We start from the raw sequence: 26136 nt of genomic DNA on the forward strand, positions 1-26136 counted from the left end.
GGTGCGTTATCCAACAGCAGTAGAGCATGAACAGGCAGATTTTGTTGCTTCAAGCCTTTTTCAATCGATGGCACAAACTCGTCAAGAAACCAGGATTTAAAAAGGTTGCAGTCCATCCAAGCAGATTTTTGATTGCGGTAATAAACCTGCAAGAAAGATAAGTTTATATTTTCGAATGCCCTTGGCTTCTTAAGATTTGCCAATGACGAACAAGGGGAGCTTGTGGGTACCATCTGCGTTGCTACAAGGAATTACTGTTATTCTACCTTTTATAAGTTTCGTTCCTACCACGGATTATATTTGAAGCTGCGAGCATTTTTGTTGGCAACATTTTAAAGTTCAGCCCTGTCTCATCGATGTTATACACTTGGCGGGTAACAGTTCATTGTCTTTTACAATTTCTTAAAACTTAACAGAAAACTCCTTAGCAGCTGCGGCATCGGCAGATAGTTTTTCACCAGAAACAGAAACAAATCGGACACCATGACGAGTTTTCCAATGATCAATCCAGCCTTCACTGGCAGCAAATTTACTTTCGGCTTCCAGTTTTTTGTGCAAAACTATTGCTCTTTCATTGAGAATTGGGCCGGACATTGGAGTTCCTTTCCTTTCCTTCTTTCTTGACAAAACCACATCCACAATGCGTTTTCAAGCAGTTCCAGTTTAGGCTTTTTTAATGTTTTGCGATTCTTCAGAGTGTTTTCACCATCAATCGTAACTGTATAGGATTCAATTTCTCTCCGATTCTTCCTCCAATCCTTAATTGTCGTAACACCTACATTCAGTTCCTTTGCAATTTTTTGGAGCGATTCTCCTTCGTCCAGTCTTTGTAGCACTGCTAATTTTTCATTTAGTGGAATAGTTATACGTTTATGTTAGAATCCAGACATGTCGGAAAACAGACAGCTGTACACACAATAAATCTACAGTAATAAGAACTGTAGAGAACATGGAATAAAGCAAACGACGACATTTTTTAATCCCAACAAAGGATAAAACTGCATAACAACATGCAGTATAACAATGTGCACACCGATAGACACCGCAACAATGGCCCGACACGCGTCCAGTCAGTGACAAGTCGGCACAGGCTCACGAGCCTGAGCATGGTCGGACTAACTGGAGTGACGGACCATCCAAGGTCGGATTAGAGGCGTTCTACTATATTTCCAAATATGTGGTGATTTCAGAGTGTGTGGTTAGGCTGGAACGTAAGGGTGCAAATTTAAGTGCTGCAACTACAATGAGCTGCAATAAAGTTTGTATTTTTTCTTCACAAAAAATATTTGTCTCTCTATTTCCGGATATGTAGTGACTTCGAGTGTGTGGTTAGGCAGGAATCTAAGAGAGCAGCTCAATTTGTTACGAGTGAGTCAAGGAACAATAATATTCATATTCTTCCATGTCACAAAGTCAACAGCCAATCATGCAAGCATCGATATTGTGCATGATGTCAAAATTACGTCACATTTGCAGGAATTGTTGTGAAACGGGCATTATCCTTCTTCACTGGGCACAGAACTTGATGGGAAGTAGTGGTGAACAGTGTTCAAGTCATGTTGTGAAGCTGCAGAAACAGATGTATGGTTTGCATTGTTGGATCAAAACATGTCATTATAATGTGTCTAAAGTTTCAGAAACCAATCATTTAAAAGTCAAAATTTTTTTACTTCATTTCGCAACTTGAGATTTATCAGATACTCACTATCCTCACATCAGTTAATTTTCTACGTACTAGCCCAGCCTGCAGCCATTAACATGCCTCTAAGAAGACAATGAAGCCAACGCCAAACAATCAGCTAAGTAAATACTCTATATTTTAGTATGTGGATATGTTTTTTAATGTATCCCAGTTTAAAACAATGACAAACATCTGGTCTAAGGACAAATCATTGGATATGCAGCACTGAAGAGGTATATCACACATTCCATGCATGTGTACCTAGTTCTTTAACAAGTTATCATTAACAGGGTTCTGTCACTACTGTTGTAGGACTCAAACAAGAACACCGAGGATGTGTGGCCAGAGGAGTTGGAAGCCTGGTTTCAATGTACAATCCAGTGTGTGCATTGTTTCCTTCATCTCTACCTTAAGTATTTCTCTCTCCACAATTTTCAAAAGCTTTTGGTTTCATAACCAAAACTTTACCCCTACAATAATGAATCCATCTTAAAGCCATTTTAACTTGGAACATAGACAACAGTCTTCTCTGCTGGCATCACATTTCACAATACTTTTGAATTTGGGGAGATCTTTAATGCAGTGCATAGAAACAAACTGATCAGGTAATACATACTGATTTGTGTGTTTGCAAATCTCAATAGCCATATCTTACAGTGTGTGTATTTATTCGTGTATACTACGAAAATATGCAGTTTACTTGATGCACCACATTAAAGATCTCTCCCAAATGCATCACTTAACACAATTTGTTGCACAAAAGGATTGGGAAATGTAATGTCAGTATATAAAACTGTTACAGGAGCAGTGTTCATGGGATATAGTTTATTTTTGTATGATGTCACATATACTGCATCAGCCTTTTACACAGGGAATGAACTGTAATTTTCAGGTTACATACAAACTTTAGAGCTTTGAGATCAGTCAAGGTCCAATGCAAACAAACTGATGTTTATCAGTTACCAATACCAGTAAAGTTTTGCAACCATATTTGCGACATTTTTAGGCCTACATGAAAATGGAGAAAAATCCAAATTTTACAATATTTCATAAAAACTGCCATTTTTGCATGATGTCATTAAAAATGTTATTTTCAAACTATTTTTTGTGTTATCATTTATGCAAATTTTTCACATCCGTTTTAATTTGACATTAGTTGCAATGTCAAGCGAACAAGTAACAACCCCAATGGGTTTATGGTTTCATCACGCACAATTTCAGAAAATGAATCAGTTTGCAAGGGATTTCATGCAAGACTTTATACCGCTAGCTGCCAATTGTATTGTACCGTAACAAATAACTAATCCCCTAGTACATATCAAGTCAGCTGACAGTGTCCTGATGTCCAGGGAATGATTCTAAACAAGTTTTCTAAAGTGTTAGCATTTATTTGCTTGGACCTATGAGTGTAAACAGCTTCAAAATGGGTGTTCACATAAACGCATCTAATGGCTATCCAAAATACAATCTGGAGCACAAAATGTTTTGTACTTCACCAACTCTAAAAGCAACATGGGTCTCACCAAATGGATATTCATTCCAGCTCTGAGTTTTCCAGCACCAAGTTAAAACACGCATTTCTATCAAACACAAATTAGGTAGGTGGCTCTTACTTGGATCCCAAATGAACTCTTGTTGATGTTGGACAACTTAGAAACATGACTTCAGCTGATCTTGCAAAAAACAAATGCTGGGTGGGGCAGAATTTAATTTAGCCAGAAAGTGCATAGCATGATTATAATTTCTGACTGGATTGGAAGTTCAGTTCACAAACGTTCTTGAGTAAGCTACATACGAAGTGTTCTAAAGTCATTTGTTGCTGCTCTGTGCTCTCGTGGGGGTCCTTCTAACATCTCAACATGTTGTGCCTGGCACAATTGTGTTCTATCCAGGGTCATAAAAAGCAATTTCTAAATATTTCAGAGCTTTCAAAAATCTTAATTTAAGAATGGTTGCAAGTGGCAATCCCATAAGGAAGACAACCAAATCATAATCCACCATCACCACTAAAAAAGAGAATTTTTATACATCTGCTGCCATTAGTCACTTCCCAATAGTCAGAACTGTTGGGCATATCGATCCAAGATATGTAGTCCTTCAGCTCATACGGATTTTTGAATTTTGTGCCGTGACGTTGCAGCACAGTAGAAGTTCTGCACTGCTCAGCAGGTGGCACCAATGCTGGAAAAGTTTTCTCACTGCAGCAAGAGGGCAAAGGATTTGGACAAGTTGCTGCTAGTGCTACCAGACACAACAGCTGAGTGACTGCAGTCTGTGACAGGGAGTAAAAGAACATGGAAGCAACATCTGAAGAAGAAGACTGGCAACTGAGCAAGAAGACAACAGGCAAATAACAACAATGAGTGCCTGGAGGACTGGCCACCCAGTGTCGTCTTCCCCCACCCACCCAAAGAGAAATTCTCATATTGACAGCCCTCTGCTTTGCTATTTAGACAGTGAATTGCCATAACATCTTATGTGGATTTCATGTTCAAGTTACCGAGCATGTTACTCTCACTTCGGTTTTGTTCTGTTTTCTTCCACAATAATAATTTCATCGCGAAAAGCAATGATAGTAGAGGCAAATGCTGTGATGATGCACATGGTCAACATCTGCACTGTGGTGTGAAGAAATGCAGCACCCAGGGTCTTCCCCTAGTAAATTGTAATGAGTAACACCATACGTTTCTTCAAAGATTGACAAATGTATCAATAAGAAGTAATGCTTAAAACGAAAAGTCTACTGTTGCATCATACTATGAACTACACAATAAAATCTGTTAAGCCCAGCCTGTGGTAAATTCTGAGACACTGGGTTTTCAGAAATGATGTAAGACTATGGGTGATAATTCATTCTGGTGTGTGTCCTACACAATTACTTGTGCTGTGGTGCAACGCCCACTGGGTGACATGGGATCCTTCACTTGTTTCAACAGCTGGCTCATGATAACCTCTTTCCAAATCAATTAATGTGTACAATCAAAACACACCTCATTAAGTCAATTGAGGAGCATATCAGTGACACATGGGTCATCAAGCTGTACCAAATCACATTTGCTACAGGGACTGTACAGTGTAACATAGACAAGGTTGATGCCAGCTCTCTTATGGAGAAGTGTCAATGTAGGTTCCTCTGTTGCACAATTAAAGGTCTTCCTTCCCCTTTCTACTCTCTACTGTATGAACAAAATTTTGGATTTTAACAGACTGCATCTGTGTTGTTGGAGAAATGTTCTGAGACAGACTGAATTACGACATAGGGAACAGCAGTGCGAGTGCCATTCAACGATAAAATTTACACTGTCACAGGTTCTCCTAATTTGCTAGTTTAGTGTTGTAGATACTGTAGAGCAATTCGTATAACTCAGAAAATCAAGCCATGATCTTTTATTATCCTCTTTAATGGTGTAATGTACCTTAGCTTCACAATTTTAAAGGCTTCAAGATATTCCACAGATAAGCTACACAAGGATCTTTGCAGCCACTTGTGCATAATTACAGACCTGCACTCACCTCACCACTGGACAGGCAGCATTCTAAGTTTACCAGAAGACTGCATTGGGAGCAGAATGAGTCAGTGTAGTGACTGGCATGAAAAATATTTATATTTACATTAAGGCTGATTCAGGATTGACCCTTGTTAAAGAGCATCACAGAAACGGCCACTGCTGACGTCAACGCAGCATTCTCCTTGTTTTATCAAAGTGTGTGACATACAGCAGCTCTGCCTGAGGGATATGAGGAACAGCATTCTAAATGGTCTGCTGTAGTACTTCAGTGTGTGAGAATTATTAGAGTTCACCTGACCCTTCAAAAAACGAGCGTGTGGCACTGATGGTCGGGAGGCCACATCCGGGAAGTTCACCCGTGTTGCAAGTCTTATTTCAGGTGATGCCACATTGGGAGACTTCAGTGTCAGTGATGATGAAACGATGATGAGGACAACACAATACCCAGTCCACGAGTGGAGAAAATCCCCAACCTGGCCGGGAATCGAACCCGGACCTGCTGCATGGTAGGCAAACACGTAACCATTCAGCCAAGCAGGCTAACCCTTCTATTTGCCCAACACATGAAAATCACAGTGGGAAAGATCAGGCGATTGGGGTGTCCATGAGACTGTGCTACTTTGCTGACTGTCCTCCTCTCACTGAACACAGCACACATTTGTGACAAGCTTGTCACGAGGGTATGTGCTGTCGCTCTGTCGTGCTGTTGCTCTGTCTTGTTGAAAATATCCGTACAGCCATTCACCCTCTGCGGGTTGATCCACATATAGATCAAACATTATCTGGATATTCAACCTAGCATTAAACAGTTGTTACAGAATCTTGTTATAATGTGGACGCCAGACATTGAGTACAAAACAACAATCTTAAGATAATGCAGCACCTCTTCAAAGTATTGATGGGATTTTCTGATGCATAATGGTGCATGTTCTGTAAGTTCGCATACATTGACAGGCTGAACCAGGACTCATCTAAAGAAATGAAAAACTGAGGATCCAAAGTCCTGATTCCACTTCACTCAGAAACCACTAGCAGAACTCAATATGCAAAAGTTCATTTGAGTGCTTACTCATGCACAACAGTGAATTTATAAGGATAAAGATGCGGGTCCTTCCCAACAATGTTTCAACAACACAATCTCTCTATTAATTCCCATTCACACAGACAAACAGAACCAAGATTTCATTACACTTCCAGGCTTTCCTTCCCTTGAGCAATGTTTTCTTGCATCCGAATTTTTTTTGCATTGATACAGTTTATATTCACTGCAGAGCCCATTTTGCTACTAAGTTTTGCATTGCGTTCTGTGCTGGTGGTTTTGCCAAAATACTTCCAGTCTTAAGCTCTTGCACAAACAATTTTCTATGCAATGTGCTTTGCGTAACACTTGACAATGACAGTGTGCCATTTTAGATGCTCATTTCACTAACTCAAATGTAATGACACAGTGAGTACTACGGACAGAGCACTCAATAGTTGCGCATGCACAGACACGTAACAATTACCAACTGGTGCACTGAAATCACAGTTTCCAACATTTTCTGTGATGGGCAGTTCTCCTTTTCATTAACACATCAGTCTTACAACTATTTCTGACACCAGTTTCTCCTTCCTCTTCTTTTTGAGAAATTGCTGAACCACAGCCTAGGGACTGGGTAGATAAGGAAGCACTGGTAGATATGAAACTATGAGCACAGCACACAATTTTCATCAATGCACACTCCACTGCAGAGAGAAAATTAATTCTGTTTATAATATTTTGACTGAAATGTTATCAACCCCATGAGAATTTTCACTTCTAACAAGGAAACATCACCAACCTGACTTCATATTTTAAAGAGGAAAAAGCACACATTCCAGATAGCTGTGCAACCGATCCCACGCAAAAATTTAGGCCATAATTCTAACAGTACAAAGTTACAGCTTTTCGAATGTAAAGGTTTTAAACATTCACACACACCAACTGCCACTCGCTCCACCCCACTATAGCCACCTAATGTCCAAACAGGAAGTACAATACAGTGAAATGAGTAAGAGGCCCATGTTCTTAATGTCAATGAACTAAAAAATGACAGTGCTTGTTCAGTGAGTCAAAGTGTGCTGTTTCAAACATATAATTGGTGCCAGAGAGCTCTTGGCTTTGAACATCTCTATGCTGATGTTCACAAATACAGTGTAAAGTAATGTAAGACTGAGTGTGTTGTTAAAGAAGCAGTGTAGCACTGTTTCCTTATGAATAAAGCTTTCGTGCTTTGTTTTCTTTGAACTGGAAAACCGACACTGTTAAAGTGGAGTACTTTTGCAGGAGATGCACTCTTCAAACTGACTGGCATGATTAAATTGTAAATTAACTCTATTTAATAATAATTCTTCAGTTGCTTAGGTTATTCATTCTGATTTTAAGGCATATATATTGTTGAGTGTTTTGTGTGAAATAACATTCACATTCTTGAGCCAGACGTATTATGTACACCTTTTGAATAAATTAACTTGTTCTCTGAACAAGAATTCATAACACACTTCCTCACCTTCAATACCCCATGAATAGGTGGTCACTGGCTGTTTCCGCTGTACAGTACTTCGCGCTCCGGCATATTAGACAGTTGCAGTGGGGTGAAGCAAGGGACACACAACTACTGTGTGCGAAGTTTAAAAGCTGCACGTTTAAAAGGTCATAACTGTTTACGATCAGAATTATGGCCCAAATATCAGAATTATGGCCCAAATATCATGTAGGATTAATTACTGGGGCCAATATCTTGCTACTGTGCTTTTTCTCCTTTAAAATATGATGTCAAGCTGGTAATGTTTTCTTGTAAGAAACTTCATTTTCCTGATTTCCCTGGAAGAAGTAGCACTGACTGAATGCTTGCAGACTGATTGCCTAAATACTGCAATACTTTTTTATTTTGAACTGTCTGCCAAGTTTCTCAGTCACATTTAGAATTTAATTGTTAAAGAGCGCTGCTATATATTTAGTGTCATTGAGCATTTGATCATCATCAAGTGCCAGCATGTTCTCAACAGCAGACTGAAAGTACAATGAGCTATTTACATTTTCTTTTCCCTATTTGCTCTGTTCTCTTACTGGATCCAATAGTAGAAATTGCCAGTGGGCATCTTGGCAAGTGCTTTCTTACTTGCAAGTAAACTTGCTTGTACAGCTGTTTGTTTTAGCATCAACAACCTTGGTTGGTGTTTCCTCGGAAGTTGGCATCTAGAACACCAACTAGAAAAACATATTAAATAACAGAAGGGTGCAGCGTTCTGCATGGTAGTTGTCATCTTTGTGGGATATTCCAAATTGGCTAAATATCAAGGAAATATTTTCCTCGTTAACTTTTGGTATTCATTATTTGAAAATAAAAAGACCTATATTCGCTGACTGAGTGGTTCACCCCACTTGCATAGAAAAAATGTATGAAATTCTAGGGTCATATAGTACAAATGGACGACTCTCGCTTTATCAAGAAAATCTTTCATATCATCAATGGAAGCAGACAGTCCAAAATCCATTGGCCAGTAGGCACCCAAAGTGACCACACTGGCAACTACATGGACTATACACAAGCAGAAAATCAACATACATAACTTCATACCCAAGAATCCAACAGAAAGGAATTTGGAACTTAAAAATGCATGAATGCAAGACAGAAGATAGGTCCAAAGTGAAAGGATGAGGAAGTATTGAGAAAATGACAAATTCAGTGCTGAATCATTGTTCGATGTGCTTGTAAAAGGGTGAAATGATATATATAAAATAAATAAATAAAATTTACTCCTCAAGTTTAAACTTTGCAGATCCTACAAAGAAAGTAATAGAGACTAAAGCTCTTGAAAGTAGAGCTTCCCGTGACAATGACTTTATAGAAAATAAATCTACCAGAACTTTGAATGTTTTCACATAACGACGGAATTTCTTGATGACTTATGAGTGATCTAGACACCGAATACTGCTCAAAACTCTTAAAACCATTGAACTAGGGTACCTACTCTCAATTATGTAACATAACTACTCTATGAAAGGTATCAGCTTAAAGGTGACAAAAACATTTGCATCCTTATTACAAAATTTGCCAGCCTTCACTAGAGTCTCCCGAAGACCAAGTATTCCATATTTAGAACTAAGAAACTGAGGAACTACCTGTAACATGTTCAGTGGGACTTCTCTTAACGAGCATCCCCCATAATGCACAATTCACATATTGAGCAAAACAATCTGTAAAAAAATGACTCACTCAATGAGCCATGTTTTGCTTAACAAGTGAAGACAATTTAGTGTGATGTCACCAGCCGTTCACGCATAGTGCGGGAATCGTTCAACAATATAAATACCTTTCATTGGCACCAACAGCATTTGAACAATGTCTTTAGTACATACTGCAGTCTGGGTTCAGCACTCTCTCTGCCACCATCTTCGTGCAGCTGGTGATCACATGAAACTTTCTGGCAGATTAAAACTGTGTGCCGGACCAAGACTCGAACTCGGGACCTTTGCCTTTCGCGGGCAAGTGCTCTACCAACTGAGCTACCCAAGCACGACTCACGGCCCGTCCACACAACTTTACTTCTGCCAGTACCTCGTCTCCTACCTTCCAAACTTTACAGAAGCTCTCCTGCCAGAAAGTTTCATATCAGCACACACTCCGCTGCAGAGTGAAAATCTCATTCTGGTGATCACATAATTTTCACATAGCATTTTTTTTGCATGCAAATTTTAATAACCTTTGCAGAAATGTCCCCGAAGTTAAAGCAGCAAGAAGACAACCATAAGAGGAAGAAAATGACCTCAGATGAAACGTAAAATCATTGAAAAACACTAATGTGGTGTGAGCGTTGCTAATTTAGTACGCACGTACTAACATTCTACATCAACTATTTGCACTATCCTCAAGAACAAAAACAAGATTAAGGAGACAGATGCTTCAAAGGGAATGACAAGAGGATCTAACCAATCGCTTCGTATTCTGGGCGATGTAGAAAGGATGCTCCTTATTTGGATAAATGAAAAGCAATTACAAGGCAACACTATTAATGAGAACATCATTTGTGAGAAGGTGAGAATGATTTTTGTTGCCCTCGTCAAGATGATGCCAGGATCAGCAGGCGAAGAAGTGTCTAAGGGAAGCTGTGGGTGTTTCGAGTAGATAAGAACCAGTATCCACAGCACTGCAAGGAATGGTGAAGCAGCCAGCTGCGACACAAAGGCAGCAGAGAACTTCATCAGCCAATGAAAGACTGTCTCACACTGCTATTGTGTGATGTGTGATAATGGAAGTGGCGATTTGGAAATTAATCTGTTGCTTGTTTGCCATTCAGAAACACCATGAGCCCTCAAGAAGTGTAAAGTCCAGAAGAACAAGTTAAATGTGACGTGGAGGTCCAGCACAAAGGCTTAGGTGACACTTGATCTTTTTTGTGATTGGATCGATGAATGGTTTGGTCCTTCTGTGCCAAATATTTGCTTGAGATGAATCTCCCACTCCATGTCTTGTTTGTTATGGACAATGCTCCTGCCCATTATCCAGACTCACAAGACCACTGTTGCGACTCGCCGATCTTTCAAAGTGCCGCCACGCAGTTACGCGCATCCTCTATATGCGGCGCTGCCTGCCAGCCATGCAGCAGCCATGCCACCTAAGCGGCCAAGCAGCCAGCGGCTGCCAGACTTGGACTCATTGTCAGTGCTGATTTGAATTTTACCGTGCTCACATGGCTTGCTTTGTCAACTTGCTCTGTGACTTACATGTGTAGTGTCATTTTGGAATATATGTATTCAACTTTACGTTATAACAATTGGCAATGAGGATGGGATGGTATTCATCTGCTGCAGCAAACTGTCGCTGCGATCGATGCCCTTCCTCGCCCTACATATGTTAAGGAACTGCAGGCCTTCTTGGGGAAAATAGCATACTATCACAGGTTTTTACTGTCTGCTGCTTCCGTGGCTCAGCCGTTGCACCGCCTGTTGCATAAAAACATGCCTTTTCACTGGTCCGCGTCATGCGATGCAGCTTTCCAGAAATTGAAAACTATGCGAAAAAAGGCCCCGTGCCTGGCTACTTATCGACCTGGCCAACATCTCATTCTTGCCACAGATGCCTCTCAATACGGGGTTGGTGCAGTCCTTGTACACAGTTTTTCTGACGCTTCTGAACAACCCATTGCTTCTGCCTCCAAAATGCTCACGGATGCCCAACGAAAATATTCTCAACTTGAAAAAGAAGCTTTGGGCATTATTTATGCTCTTCATAAGTTTGGTGTTTTCTTTTATGGATCCAAGTTTCATCTTGTTACGGACCACAAACCACTTGTTTCCTTGTTTCATCCATCAACGTCGCTTCCCGACAAGGCTGCACACCGCCTCCAGCATTGGGCTCTTTACTTGTCTCGTTTCAATTATGAGACTCATTTCCGGCCGATGGCTCAACATGCGAATGCTGATGCACTGTCTCGCCTTCTCATGGGTCCTGATCTGGCATTCGATAGGGACGAACTTTTGTGTTTCCACCCGGATGTTGCCGAGCAGCAGGTTGTGGACGGGTTCCCCACCACCAGGGACAGGCTGGCGGCTGCTACGGGTTCTGACCCTACCCTCTTCCGGGTTTTACGCTGTATTCAGGATTGGCCAGATCGCCCATCCGCTAAGACTTCTGATCCGTTGCGGAACTACTATGCTTCGCATTACCGCCTCACAGCTAGGGATGGTGCTATCCTCCTGTCCACCAAAAATGCTTTGCCGCGTGTTGTGGTACCTGCGTCTTTGCGTGCTTCGGTCTTGCGCCTCCTTCACCAAGGGCACTGAGGTGTCTCTCGCACAAATTCTCTGGTACGCCGTCATGTGTACTGGCCTGGCACCGACTCTGAAATAGCGCACATGGTCGCTGCCTGCGGCCCTTGTGCGTCACAGGCCGCCGCCCCGAAGTCATCTTTGTCACCGTGGCCTTCGCCTGAGAAGCCCTGGGAGCGCATTCATGCTGACTTCGCGGGACCTTTTTTAGGTACTTATTGGCTACTCGTAATTGACACCTACTCTAACTTTCCTTTCATTGTCCGTTGCACGTCGCCTACCACCGCGGCAACCACAAGGGCTCTCACTCGCATTTTCTCTTTGGAAGGCCTTCCCTCTACTCTTATTACTGATAATGGTCCGCAATTTCTCTCTTCCGAATTTGCGGATTTTTGTGCTCGTCACGGTGTCATGCATGCCACGGCCGCTTCGTTCCATCCCCAATCAAACGGTGAAGCTGAACGACTGGTCCGCACATTTAAGGCTCAGATAAGGAAACTTCTTCTGCTGCTGATGATGCGCTTCTCCAATTTCTGGCTTCCTACCGTTTCACCCCCATGTGTGACAACAGCCCGGCTGAGCTCTTACATGGCCGACAGCCCCACACGCTACTTCATCTTCTGTGGCCTTCCACCTCACGGCTGCGAGTGCCTTCACTTGGCCGGTTCACCGCCATCAACCTTGTATGGGTACGGGGATATGGCAGCTGGCCAAAATGGAGTCCGGGCCACATCTTACGACACCATGGCTGGTGCCTGTATGAAATCCAGACGGACACGGGTGTTGCAGTGCATCATTCGGACCACCTTCGGCCTCGTGTGCCGGCAACGCCTGTTCCGAATGCCGCTCCACCACCTTCGGCTCTACCTGATACTCAGAATCTTGGCATCTCTCATTATTCACAACACAGCCCTCCCACCGCCATCTCAGCGCCAGCACAAGAACGGATGCCACCAGGAGACATGCCCGTGCAGGAACCGGATGACCATCATCTGTCGGAGCAACTCTACTCGCCTCCTTCTCCTACGGATGCCAACACATCGCCCATGTCTCCTGTTATATCAACCGGAATTGCTGCAATGGGCAGATTGGCGCACAGGGCCCCGGCACATTCGACCCCTATGTCTCCTGTCATCTCGACCCATTATCATCGGGGACACTTCCGTCCGTATGGGAAGCCTCCTCCTCGAGACTTTACGGCCAGTCAAACAACACCTTTGGACGTTAGCAATCTACAGGGCACCTCCATCAAGACCAGTGCAAAAAATTCAAAGGGGGGAAAAGTGTTGTGACTCACCGATCTTTCAAAGTGCCACCGCGCAGTTACGCGCGTCCCCTATATGCGGCGCTGCCTGCCAGCCATGCAGCAGCCATGCCACCTAAGCGGTCAAGCAGCCAGCGGGCGCCAGACTTGGACTCAGTGCTGATTTGAATGTTACCGTGTTCACATGTCTTGCTTTGTCAACTTGCTCTGTGACTTACATGTGTTGTGTCGTTTTGGAATGTGTGTTCAACTTGACATTATAACAACCACCTCCTCGAAGAATCTCAATTCGTCAAGATCCAATTTCTGCCTCCCAACACCACTCCATCACTCCAGACTATGGACAAGCAGATTGTTTCTAACTTTAAGGAGCTCTACACTACAGCACTTTTCTAGCTTTGCTTTGAGTTGACTGAAGCTACCAAAATCACTCTCAGAGAGTTTTGGAATTTCAACACTGTTGCCTGCATAAAGATGATCAAAAAGATGCAGGGAAGGGGTTAGCAAGAGAACTCTCACTTCTGCATGGAAGAAGCTTTAGTCGGAGTGTGTTGTCGAATTTGACTTTGAGGCATTTGAGTACCCGTGGAGCCTGTAGTCAACGAGATTGTGTCTTTGGCCAAGAGCTAGGAACTAGAAGTGGGTAACAATGATATCGATGAGCTTGTGGAAGATCACAGCCAACAAATGCCCACCAAAGAACTTATGGAGTTGCAATGTGTTTCACAGCAGAATTTGTGAAGAGTAGTTCAGAGGAGGAGGAGGAGGAGGAGGAGTTGGCGGTAACAGCAAAGCACCAGTCTTCTGATGCAATTGGAGAAAGGCTGAAAGCAGAGGAATCGGTTGCAAAATTATCACCCCAAAATGCAGTGGCTATGCGCACTACAAATTTCTTTGGTGACAATGCTGTGTCGAATATTCGTGAAGTGTTGAAACATCGGCAGAAACAAATGACTATTGATAGATTCCTAGTCAAAAAGAATTAGCTATGTATTGTGAATAATAAGGTATGTAATACCGTAAGTATAATTTTGTTTGAATAAGATAAAACTTTTAGTACTTTTTCTGCGTGGAACGCATTATTGTGTTTTACATTAATTTATGTTTTGCTTAATGAGTATTTCACACTACGAGTAAGATTTTGGAAGAAAATATGCTTGCTATGCCAGGTTCCACTGTACAGGCTGCTACACACAATATGTGAACACAATCTGTGGTACACTGCAAGATGATTTCTAAAATTAGACCAATTTACATGGAATGACCAAGTGAGCTTTAGTTCTGCCATAGACAAGGACTAAAGCATCCAGGATGTGCTGAAAACCAGTTGTAAGCTGCCTGAAGATGACAAAAAAATGTACGCAAACACCACAGTAATAGCAGTCTCTCAAGTTCCACGTAGATGTAACTTGTAACAGCGATTTCAATATAAAGTTAAACCTTGTACAGTCATTAAGTGAGAGTAAAGTTTGGTGTTTGTTTTGTGTTGTACTTCATGGGACTATATATTTTATGACAATGTAACACCAAATATTAGGTACTATTTATTTCCGTTATTGTGTGCATAAAGCTTGGCAATAGCAAATCACCTCCACTAGAAATTTGCCCAAGAGGGCAATGTGGGATTGTGGAATAGCGTAGCCAGCAATATCGTGAACTGCAGAGATACGCAGAAAGCATTATTTGCAAAACATTAACAACATTCTTAAAAATGATAACAGACAGCAATGTTTCTCAAGAACTTCTGATAAGGATTTGCGTACAAGTTACTCTGTAACTCACACCCACCTCATTCAGACATTTGCAGCTCTCAATTATTAATGAACATACCAAACAGAACACGATCTGTGCATTTTAGTCCAAGATCAATGACAGAGTTGGTTACAGGTGAGTACACAACCACATATACAAAAAATGATGTGCACTGAGGGAGCAAAGAACTTTTATGGGTGAGTTAATTAATAATTATGAAGTAAATGCAAATTAAACAGTTTCTCCCTACCCTGTGATTCAATGACCTGCCCACAGTCTAGCGCTCCATCTCAAATGACCTCATCTTTGATGACATGTTAAAGACTATAGACTAGTCCCATCACACACTATAATGGAATACCTGAATAGCATATATGCAGAATATGTGGACAAACTGCACTATGAAATGAACTTGCTAATCAACAAGAAGCCACACCATATGGCTATTCTGTCAAGTAATGTTCTATAAATACAACTAAACTGTTCCACACTAAGTACTTGGGACCAAGATCACCAAGGCACTAACACCTCTGGGAAACTGAAAATTTAAGAAGACCATAACTATATGGAAGACATCCATACAGTCGTCTGGTTACAATTACTTGATAGATGACACTTCACATATTGGAGCTGGTTTGCTCCAATCTGAGCACTCAAACTCACTCTAAACCATTCATCATTGCCAAATTGCCACAACAATTGATCAGCTAACTTTCTTTCCTGATGTGTTTCAATCCTGAATCATGGGTCTGGCAATTTTATTTCAGATGTCTTCACACATGACAACTACAACAACAACGACACACACACACACACACACACACACACACACACACACCAATGCCAATGAAATACACACACTTCATAAATAGCACTTACCAAACACAACTGGATACTTTTGCACACGATGCGATTTAGTGTCACATATACTGTTATCATAATCACAGTGATCATCTTACATTAGAAAATGTTCGAACAACACTGCATAAAGCCAAATTTTTGAAGGCTGCGATCCATCCTTGAAAAAAGGTCACCACATGAATTAATGTAATTACTTACCCCAGTGTTAAGGTCTAGTGCAATGGTTATTAACCTGACATAAAAGGTCATAGGTTCAAATCCCGTCAATTATAACGATTTCTTTTTAATTTCAAAATCTAAGTTTATTATTTTAATTCTATTAACTGGTTTAAATGCAAATTTTTTATTTCAAATTCTTTGGCACACCATTTTCATCATCACACTGACTTTTTTATTTGCTCCAATTTTTCTTCCTATCACTTTTTTTTGTTCGGTTTCTGCTTGTGTCACCTATAATCTGCAACCAAGTGCCAATGAGGACTTCATCGGTTGGTAACACAGCAGCTCGTGTAGCCAGTGTGAGACGTTTCAAGCAACCAATGATAGGGAGAAATACAGTTTACTTTTAGTGCTGACACCAAATTTCTCCTGTCTTGAGATTGGTCATAGAGGTTAACTTTAATTGCTGTGAACAAAGCGATTGTGACCCTAAGCTCTGTTGCAGATTACTGACTGCCTTTTTCTCAGATACATCGCACATTACAAGGTAGTGGTAGTCTACATGCAAGGCTGCAAAACACATCGTCGGCCACAGTGCAGTTATTGGTCACATAAATCAGCTGTCGACAGAGCATCTCACATTTCTGATGTACTTCATGCCCCAATTCCAAAACTGCTCCGTGTTTCACATTAACAGCATTTGTAAAGAGCCCTGCCCTGTTTGTGTGTCACTAACAACCGAGCAGCAGGTGAAGGTCAATGTGACACCACTGTAATAGCAAGTGGCAGATTTCAACTATCAAGAAATTTTAATTGGACTACAGTCTCCTGTATGGAGTCCCTTACAGTTTGCAAACTATGCACTGGTGTTGCAGTATTAATTTTTCTATGTGTGTGTCTGCCTAAATGTGGCACATTTCTTCACCAACTGAACATCTGGGAAGGGAGAAGACACTGACGAGCTCTCTACCCTCATATTAGCACATGATTTGACAGCCATTGAGTCCTAAAACACAGGCAAGATAGTGAGCTTTACCCGATACTTTAAACTGCCAAGTTGTGTGTGTTGCAGTGAGTACTTGCTGGTTTCCCAGATATTGTTCCCTCCACACTGCCGCTCTCAGTCACCACTTTTCGAGCAAAGAACCTCATCCTCTCACCATATCATCACATTTTCGATGCCCGAAAACATAAACAACGAAAAAATTTTAAGAATGAAACACGAATAAAGAAGATATCCCAATGTATTGTACAAGATGTACAGTACCAAGCAAAGGAATGCTGTAACATACCAGTAATGTTGAGGAAACGGAAGGCACCGGTTTCCCCGAATGACAAGGAATAGTCGTCGCTAGTCAGCTCGCAAACATTTTTCTAAAGAATTACAGCACAACAGTTCCACAGGGTGGGTAAACTTTACCTGCTTCAACAAATATGTGACGTAATATTTTTTTATGGCAATATGCTTGACAGAACACATCCTCAGCTAGGTAACCCGCGAAATGTTTGGTTTTTCTGAAACATCATGGGGTGGCATCCTTGACGTACTGCCACATTCTGTCCATGTTGCAAACGTGAACGTAACAATCTTTCATATCTATTAAGTTCAAACCTTCAGTACCATGGGTGTTGTATGAACTGTAGCTGTCACAAACAACGTCGTCATTGGAAGGACCTTTTCTGTTATTATTCTGAACAACAATTCCTTCAACTGGCACGAGGAAGAACTTTTCAACCTTCGCTGAATTGCACTAAACACCCTATTTCCTACAATCTCATGGCCTTTGTTGTGTTTCCTTTTCTCAAATTTCGTTTTGTCAATTGACAACCTAACTTCTGGGCTTCACTAACTCACAACTAAACTGTTGCATTCCAACCTAACCTAGACCTCTGGCTATGTTACAGATCAGGCTTGTCACCACACTCCTGGAATCGCGACCTATTTGTAGAATAAAAGTCAAACGACAAACAATATCAAAGTCACTGCTTCACTGCAACCAATTTAACCCTAAATCTCTAAATCCTCCTAGAATTAATGATTGCAACTGGTACTAATCCACAATTTTAACAAGACAACTGTTAGTATAGGGTGTAAAACAGGACATTTTGTACTTATTTTTTATGTGAAATATCAATTGAAACCTTATAATTATAATTAACTAGTGCATAAACAATAAATAATGATTTCCTCTGAATAAAATATGGAACAGTAAAACTCATGATGGCTTAGTAACAATGTCACAATGTTCTCCCCTTTAATGTTCTAGGATTAAGTTCTGTTGTTACGCCCATGCCATAACATACCCTCAGAAATTGCAATATTGAAACCACTACATATTTGGAATAAAAGAGCCATATATTTCTCTCAAACAAGAATAGAAATGTCATTGCTTCATTTGCATCATAAGATGTCTTACATCCCACCTAACCACAACTCTGATGAAAAGAAAAAGCAGGACCAAGATCATATATGAAGTCATAGCTCTACATGTTCGTATACTATACATATTTTAATTTCATTGTACTCGCAACGTAATACATTATTGTTAACTGAATAGATCACGTCTACTCACTGTAACTGGCTAACTAGATCACGTGTCCTGTGCTCTGATTGTGTAACAAAAACACATTGTACACCACAATCTCGATTTCACAGTTTCTGAATCCAATGTGCCGCATTTGGAGGATTTCATATTTACAGTTGCTTATTCTGCAAATATGCAGTTTCAATGCTGCAGCACATTAAAAATATACCCAAGAAATGTTCTTTTCTTGTTGGTTTGTTGTGCTACAGTGTCTGAAAGTGCGATGCCAACATATAAAAATTTTACCCCGTATAAGGCAACTCTGATATAATTAGGGATTTTTAAGCTTATTTTTACACAATAGCTCATTTTAAACAATATGAAATATGCTATTCAATTAGACATAGATGCATTTCTTTCTTTGTTCTTGTCTGGTGTCAATTTTTGAAAAGGTCTGTGTTGAAGAAGTCGACTTTCTCAGTTTTTCTTTAAGCAATACATACTTGGTTTTTTCATATTCTACACGCTTAAATAAAACTGCAGAAGAAATTTAAGCTGTTGGGAGGTAATGCTAGACAAGGATAAGAGATCTCCCAGGAAAGTTAAAAATTCACTGTAGGCTATTCTTGACAGAATGAAGATTGCTACCACAAATAGGTTTAACAAAGCTCCAAGAACATTAAGAATTAAAATTTGTGCCCTATCTCCGCAACTGTCTACTGAGCATTGTGGCCCACATCCTGTCTTGAGGGGGAAAAAGGTTTATGGACTTGGTTATGGACTGCTCAAACATAGTTTTCGGATAGTAATGAAAATCTCTTTATGATGTTCTAAAGCTGTTGCAAACAATCAACCTGGAAAAAAGTGATTTAACAGCTGTCTCAAGAGTAACAACGTTTCTTCACAAAATGATGCTAAATGTGGAGCTAGAGGTTCTATTAGTGGGAAGAAAATTAAGAAACTGATTCCATGATGTATCTGAATGATAAGGATATGTCAAAATGACTCTAGCAGAGATTTTAATACAGATGAAACCACCTTTTTTGTCTAAAGGGGAATTAATCGTAGATTGTTATGTTTCTCAGCCAGTCACTACAATACTTTGTCAATTACTTTTCTGTTCAACTTAATTATTGTAACTTTTCTCTACTTTATGCATGTCTGTTTTCTTATGTGCTTGTATAAAGAACAATTTGCTTTCTAGCAAACTGATTCTACAATTATTTAAAGCCTGAGTTTTATAAACCCCTTTTTATGCTAAAGACAATCTGTATGTCAAGTAATGGGGTCAACAGAAGCATCTGATTCCACCCATTTGCTTTGACCCATGATATAAGGGTGGTGTTGTGTGACATCATTATGGTGCGGAGTTTGAGTTGGCTGTATTTGTAGATTTGTGTTGTTGTGTTTGATGGCATCCTCTGTTCGCGTGTATGTTTGGGATGTTGTGTTTTTGGTTTCTTTTTTCATAGTTGTATGTGGTGGTTTTTCGTATCAATAGTTATAGTTGACCTGTATAGGTCAAGGGAAATGACCGATTCCAATTTTCGTATTTTTGTATGTAGGTACTGGTGTTTTGGTATTGTCAGCTGTGGTTAAAGGAAAAGTCTGATTCCAATTTCCATAGTTTTTGCTGTAGGCGTTGGTGTTTTGGTATCGTCAGCTGCAGTTGAATTATATAGGTCAAGGGAAGTGTCCAATTCCTGGAGATTTTGTAATTTTTTTTTTTTTTTTTTGTTCATCATCTTGTGTGTTTTGGGATAATGGTGTTCCTTTTTTTTACCATTATATTTAGGTTGTCCCCTCCCTAAAACCCTCAATTGTTCCGTTAGTTTGATTTATTTTTGGAGGGAGATGTTATTGTCTTATTTATACGTACTTTCATGTTTGTTGCCATGTGCATGCAGTGATATCATAGGAGCCACTACTGAATAAGCTTTCAGCAAGGCAGTTAAAATTTAACCCCTCTGTTTCTCATGTTGTTTACATTTGTGCACTAAAGAGAGTTGCAATTGCATTTGTGTACTGAAAGTCCGTGCTGTGTTCACGAAATGGAAGACTCAAAATTTGCTTTTGTTAGTATAATAAAAGATTACCCAAAGAATAACAGCAAATTGCCCTACACTAGAAAAAGAGAAAACTGATAGATTGAAAGAGCTTAAGCTATGATATACGACAAGTTTTAGAAAAGACATTACATTATGTGCATATATTTAAAAAAAGTGTATAACATGAAGTCATAATTAAGCTGCAAGACTAATTTGAAGAACAAAGCCTGGAACATGAAGATAACTATAACAAAATGGCAGGAACTTGAAGGGGACAAGTGTAACCCTATGAAAAACAGAATTCTGGTGTCATCCTCTCATTTTTCTATTATAAGCTTAAGGTGTTGTGGTTATGAATTATCAAGCTATTTATTGTTTATCCTGCAGAAATAAAACAGTTTGTGGTAAAAGTAGTCTATTTTTGGTAAACCTAGTAGGCCTACAGTGGAGCATTACGAAAAATGAACAAAAGGATAGCCCGCCACCCGATGTTTCTGCATAATCCAGCTTTCTATATACACTCACTTCAAAAAATAACCATGAAACAATATCAGAGTCAGGGGCGTTTTGTAGCAGGGGCATCAACATTGACAAGTGCACCTTCCCCAAGAGTATAGTTGTGGAATCACTTGATTCCAACCCTATCCATTTCGAATCATAATAATTTTGGCAAATGTCACCAACCGTGATTGCAAATCCTCCTGATGTAATAGGTACTGAAGAGAGAATTGCTGCTTTGTCACCTGTTTTGGCCACAAACTACAAAAATTAAATATGGAGAGAGGAAACTGAAAAATGATTTAATGCAGAGCTACAGAGCCTGGTTCTGCTGTACCAGCTAGAGGTTTTGAAGTCAAAGCAGTGATTATGATGCGAGACGACGAAAAAGAAAAATGCTTTACATTCCCTTATGTAGCAAAGAACAATTTCACTTTATTCAGCATGGTATTTTCCACTGTAAGCCTTCTAAAATTAAAAACAATTCTTTAAATTATACTTTATCGCCATTCCATATCCTCTTAAGGATTCAACACAATTTCCTTTACAGTGCAACAATACCTAGTTCCAGTTTGAAATGTTACAGGTCAAGCAATTTGGGCACTTATTTACTGTAGTATCTGTAAACACCTTCACAACATCGATTTTTGGTAAAAGAAAAATTGATGAGAGAGGTGGAAGGAAAAACACTAAATTCCATTTTCTTATGTGGCAAGACAACAATTCATAACTTACATCAAAATAGTATTTTCTTCATTCGAAGTGATAATTTCTCCGACCACCTTTAACCTCAGAATATTCTCAAATACTCTGAAGTATATTTCCCGTTCCAGTCATACAATCCATTATCTAACTTGACATTAGTTCCCCCCTCCCCCCCTAAATTTGCAATGGCCCACTAAATTATTTAAAATTTCAAAATGTTTTAATCCCCGTTTAAATTCTCAAGAATATGGATACATACTTTGTGGAAAGGTTAAAAAATGGCATCATCAAATCTAATGCCGTTTCACGGCAAAGCAATCGGGCTGGAGCACTGTAGTTTTCGTAGTCCGCTCCAATAAAATGTCAGCATAAAACTTCGAGTAAAATATAGTAGGAACTCAATTCCCCAAAAATTTCTTCCTCTATCCGGTTGACAAAGATACTCTAAAGCTTCACAAAAACACGTAACAAGAGATGTAGTACAATTATGACTTTTGAGAGAGATCTAGACAGAAATAGGCAGTATTCAAAATCGTGATTTAAAAAACAATACACGGTAATTAAAATAGTACTCGAACTCCCTCAAGGTTAACTCTAAAAAACGGACACAAACTAAAATAAATCGCGGTACAGATTTAACAAACGCTGGATATTCATGTACAGCAAGCTCCGGGGCACACAACATTAAAGCATAAATAATTGAATTAAGAAGCACAGAAGTTGAGCCTTACATATGGATTCTTCTCAACTACATACCTCAAATAAAATCACAGGCCGGTTACGTACAACAAATAAATCACCTCTCCACCATTTACAAACAATACAACTATATTCTCAAAGATGATTACATGTCAAAGTTACAAGTACAATAACTGCTCGTTATTGGCGAGAAGTGATGATTGGCGCCAACGCAATATCAAAATGCATGGATTTCAGATGCATCTGCATCTACTTCTAAGAACCAACGTGTAGTACATAACAGACAGTACTACGCATTCTGTCAGTTACTAGGGCACCTTTCCGTTCCATTCAAGCATGAAATTTATGTATTTATTTATCCACATAAATCTCTTTTTCAGTACAAATATTAATCCGGGTTCACACAGGCAACAAAAGTATCGCCACTGCTAATGGCAAACTGCAGTTGCTTTGTAGTTCCATGTGTGAAGTCCCAGTTTTCGGTGGCGCCATTTAAGAAGCGCAACTTTTGTCACGCCACAAAAAGTTGAACTTGGTTCTACTTTGTTGCGCCATTTTGCCTTCTCCACAATCGAATAACGTCATTCGATTGCTACCTCGCGGCTGGATTCAAACCTTTATAGTGAGGATTCGTTCGCAGAAAGTGCTTTTGTTTGTGCGTTTGCTATTAATATGTCGAAAAAGTGGTCAACAGCGACAATTATGAGATTCTTGGAGGTGTATCAAGAACGAGAATGCCTTTGGGACCACAAAAGCGAATCATACAAAGACAGAAATTTGAGAGATGCTGCATTAATTGAAATAGTAAACAGTATGCGTGAATATGCACCTGGAATTGATGTAGCTACAACAAAATTAAAAATTCGAAATGCTTACATGAATGAACATAAAAAAAGTGCTGAAATCACTTAAGAGTGGTGCGTCTACAGACGGTATTTATAAACCCAGCCTTGCTTGGTTTGAAGCTGCAGACCGGTTCTTAAAACATGTAGTCAACAGCGACAATTATGAGATTCTTGGAGGTGTATCAAGAACGAGAATGCCTTTGGGACCACAAAAGCGAATCATACAAAGACAGAAATTTGAGAGATGCTGCATTAATTGAAATAGTAAACAGTATGCGTGAATATGCACCTGGAATTGATGTAGCTACAACAAAATTAAAAATTCGAAATGCTTACATGAATGAACATAAAAAAAGTGCTGAAATCACTTAAGAGTGGTGCGTCTACAGACGGTATTTATAAACCCAGCCTTGCTTGGTTTGAAGCTGCAGACCGGTTCTTAAAACATGTAGTCGAGACAAGAGAGACGAGAAACACTTTGGTAAGTAATATTTTACGTTTATTATGTTTCCAAAACATCTTATTTAGTAATAGGCTATGTACAGCCGTTTAATCCGTTTCTTTGTTGTTAACTCTTCGCTCAGTTCTAATGCCACAATTTGCGCTACAACATTAACGCAGGCCCGAATCATTTCAGCTGAGGCAGGTGACGCCATTTTGCAAACTGCGCAATTACGTAGAATTTGTGGCGTCCTGTGTGAACGGTAGCTCACAGCGCCACTCCAGAATGACTTTACTTGTGGCGAGACTTTCGTTGCGTGTGTGAACCCGGCTTTATACACATGTTATTGTACTGAAAACCAATTTAGCTCTTCGTTTTACTACCATCAAAGATAATTCATTTATATTTTTACATCAAACTGGATCCATACAGTGAATAATTACACATTTGATTAAATACTGTACGTTTACCATTTATTTATTTCTACAGTTGAAAGTATGAAGTAAAGTATTTTATGCATAAGATACGGTGAGATTAAATAGTAGCAGTTTTGCAGTAGATACGCTGTCACAAACCTTTTAAAGTTTTGTAGTTCAGGAAGAAATTTTATATGTTTTAATGATCTGTTGTGTAGTTTTCTTCCTCCATGATAAAGGCTACACCTTCTTGGCATCATGTGGTGCTGCAATGAATAACATGTATATCACTCTCTGATCTGGTACTGTGATAACGGACAATTTTCTTTTGAGCAAAAAGGTTTTTTCCTCAATAGCCTATATCTTTTTTAACATGCTTAACTCCTTCCAATATGTAAATGCAGGGAAGGGGTAAGATTTTAAGATCTGTAAATAAAAATTTACTTGGTTTTCTGCTACTTGTTTGTTTCACTGTTCCTATAATTGCCTTTTGTTTCTTGAAAACTGTTTTGGTCCCATGTACATTTCCAGAGAAAATGGGACCATACTTCAGTACCAAACGTACACAAGCAAAGTATTCTGCTGTAACTGTTTCTCCAATAGTATTGCTGCGAAGAATTCTTCCTAAATAACTTATTTTTGCTAGTTTTTAATTTAGAAATGTGGTATGTGAGTTCCATTTAAGATTTTCCTGGATAAGAATCCTAAGAAACTTGGTTTCAGTAACAGCACTAATGTTATGGTTATCCATACATATTATTGAATGTGCTTCAGTTTTAGTTTCGTTTGTGTGCAGATTCATGGGAACCATTTTTGGGGGGGTTAACTACTAGCCTGATTCTGGCAAATCATTGGGATACTTATTTCATAATATGTTATGCACCCTCAGTAAAGTCGTCCACTTTATTTCCTTCAGTCAATAGACACATGTCATCTGTAAACAGTACTGGTTCTGAGTGCCTAAAGCGTAATGGGAAATCATTAATGAATAAGAAAAAAAGAAATCGACCGATAACTGAGACCTGTAGGGCGCCATGGCTTCGTCCACACGGTTCTGAAAGATGTACCTGGAGTTCATTTCCTTCCACATATTTTATTTCAGTCACCTGCGAGCGACATTCCAAACACGATTTAATCCACTTACTTGGAGCACCTCTTACACCATACCATTCAAGCACTCTGAGGAGCACAGAATGATCCATCACATCAAAAACTTTTGTTAGATCTGAGATCAAATCTGAGATTTTTCTGTGATTGCTCACTGCATTTAAGATATGATTTAGTTAGGTTGAAAGTGGCTGTTTCAGTTGATCGGTGTGGTCTGATGCCATGCTGACACCCAGAAGTAATACTACTCTTGTCGAAGAATGTAGTTAATTGTGAATGGAACACTTTTTCAATAACATTCGAAAACCCTCACAGCAGTGGCACAGGTATATATTGCCCATACAATACTGATCACCTTTTTATATAGGGAAATTACTTTTTCTTTTTTTTTGCTGCTAGAATTATACATAATTCGGATTATGATCAATACCAGGTGAATACTTACTCTTCGGGAAAATAATGGTATTTAGCAGTGCACTTGCGCCTACTGGACTAACAAACATGGAAATATTATATATTTCAACCAATTTAATTTCTTTCAACGTTGTAGTGGGTGTATTTCCCTGCAAGTCATTAGACATGCCAGAAACTGTATTCTAATCGGATTTCTCGTAAGTGAGCCCTACAACATGGTTTTTTTTTGTGTGATACGGTACACTACAGAATCACCAGCCTTCTGCAGTCTATGTTGGTGAGCCAGTAAATATAAACCATAGGGCAGTGACCCTGCGCCACTGCAATACACTTTGGAGGTGTGGCTGTGGGGCTTGGAGTCCCATAACACACTGCAACGCTGACAGTACTCTTATGTCCGGCACAAAAACGTAGTCCGACA

The 26136-nt window shown here is 39.8% G+C and overlaps 1 protein-coding gene across 1 annotated transcript in view; it reads right to left on the minus strand.

Annotated features, from left to right (window-relative positions):
- Positions 1 to 22671, minus strand: part of LOC124613232 (negative elongation factor D) — a 200659-nt gene extending 177988 nt beyond the window's left edge. Inside the window, exon 1 of the mRNA XM_047141906.1 lies at positions 22549 to 22671. The gene's annotated coding sequence lies outside the window, so the exon portion shown is untranslated. The remainder of the gene's footprint in view (positions 1 to 22548) is intronic.
- Between the last annotated feature and the right edge of the window lie 3465 nt (positions 22672 to 26136).

Source organism: Schistocerca americana, chromosome 4, assembly GCF_021461395.2.
Source record: "Schistocerca americana isolate TAMUIC-IGC-003095 chromosome 4, iqSchAmer2.1, whole genome shotgun sequence".
NCBI lineage: Eukaryota > Metazoa > Arthropoda > Insecta > Orthoptera > Acrididae > Schistocerca > Schistocerca americana.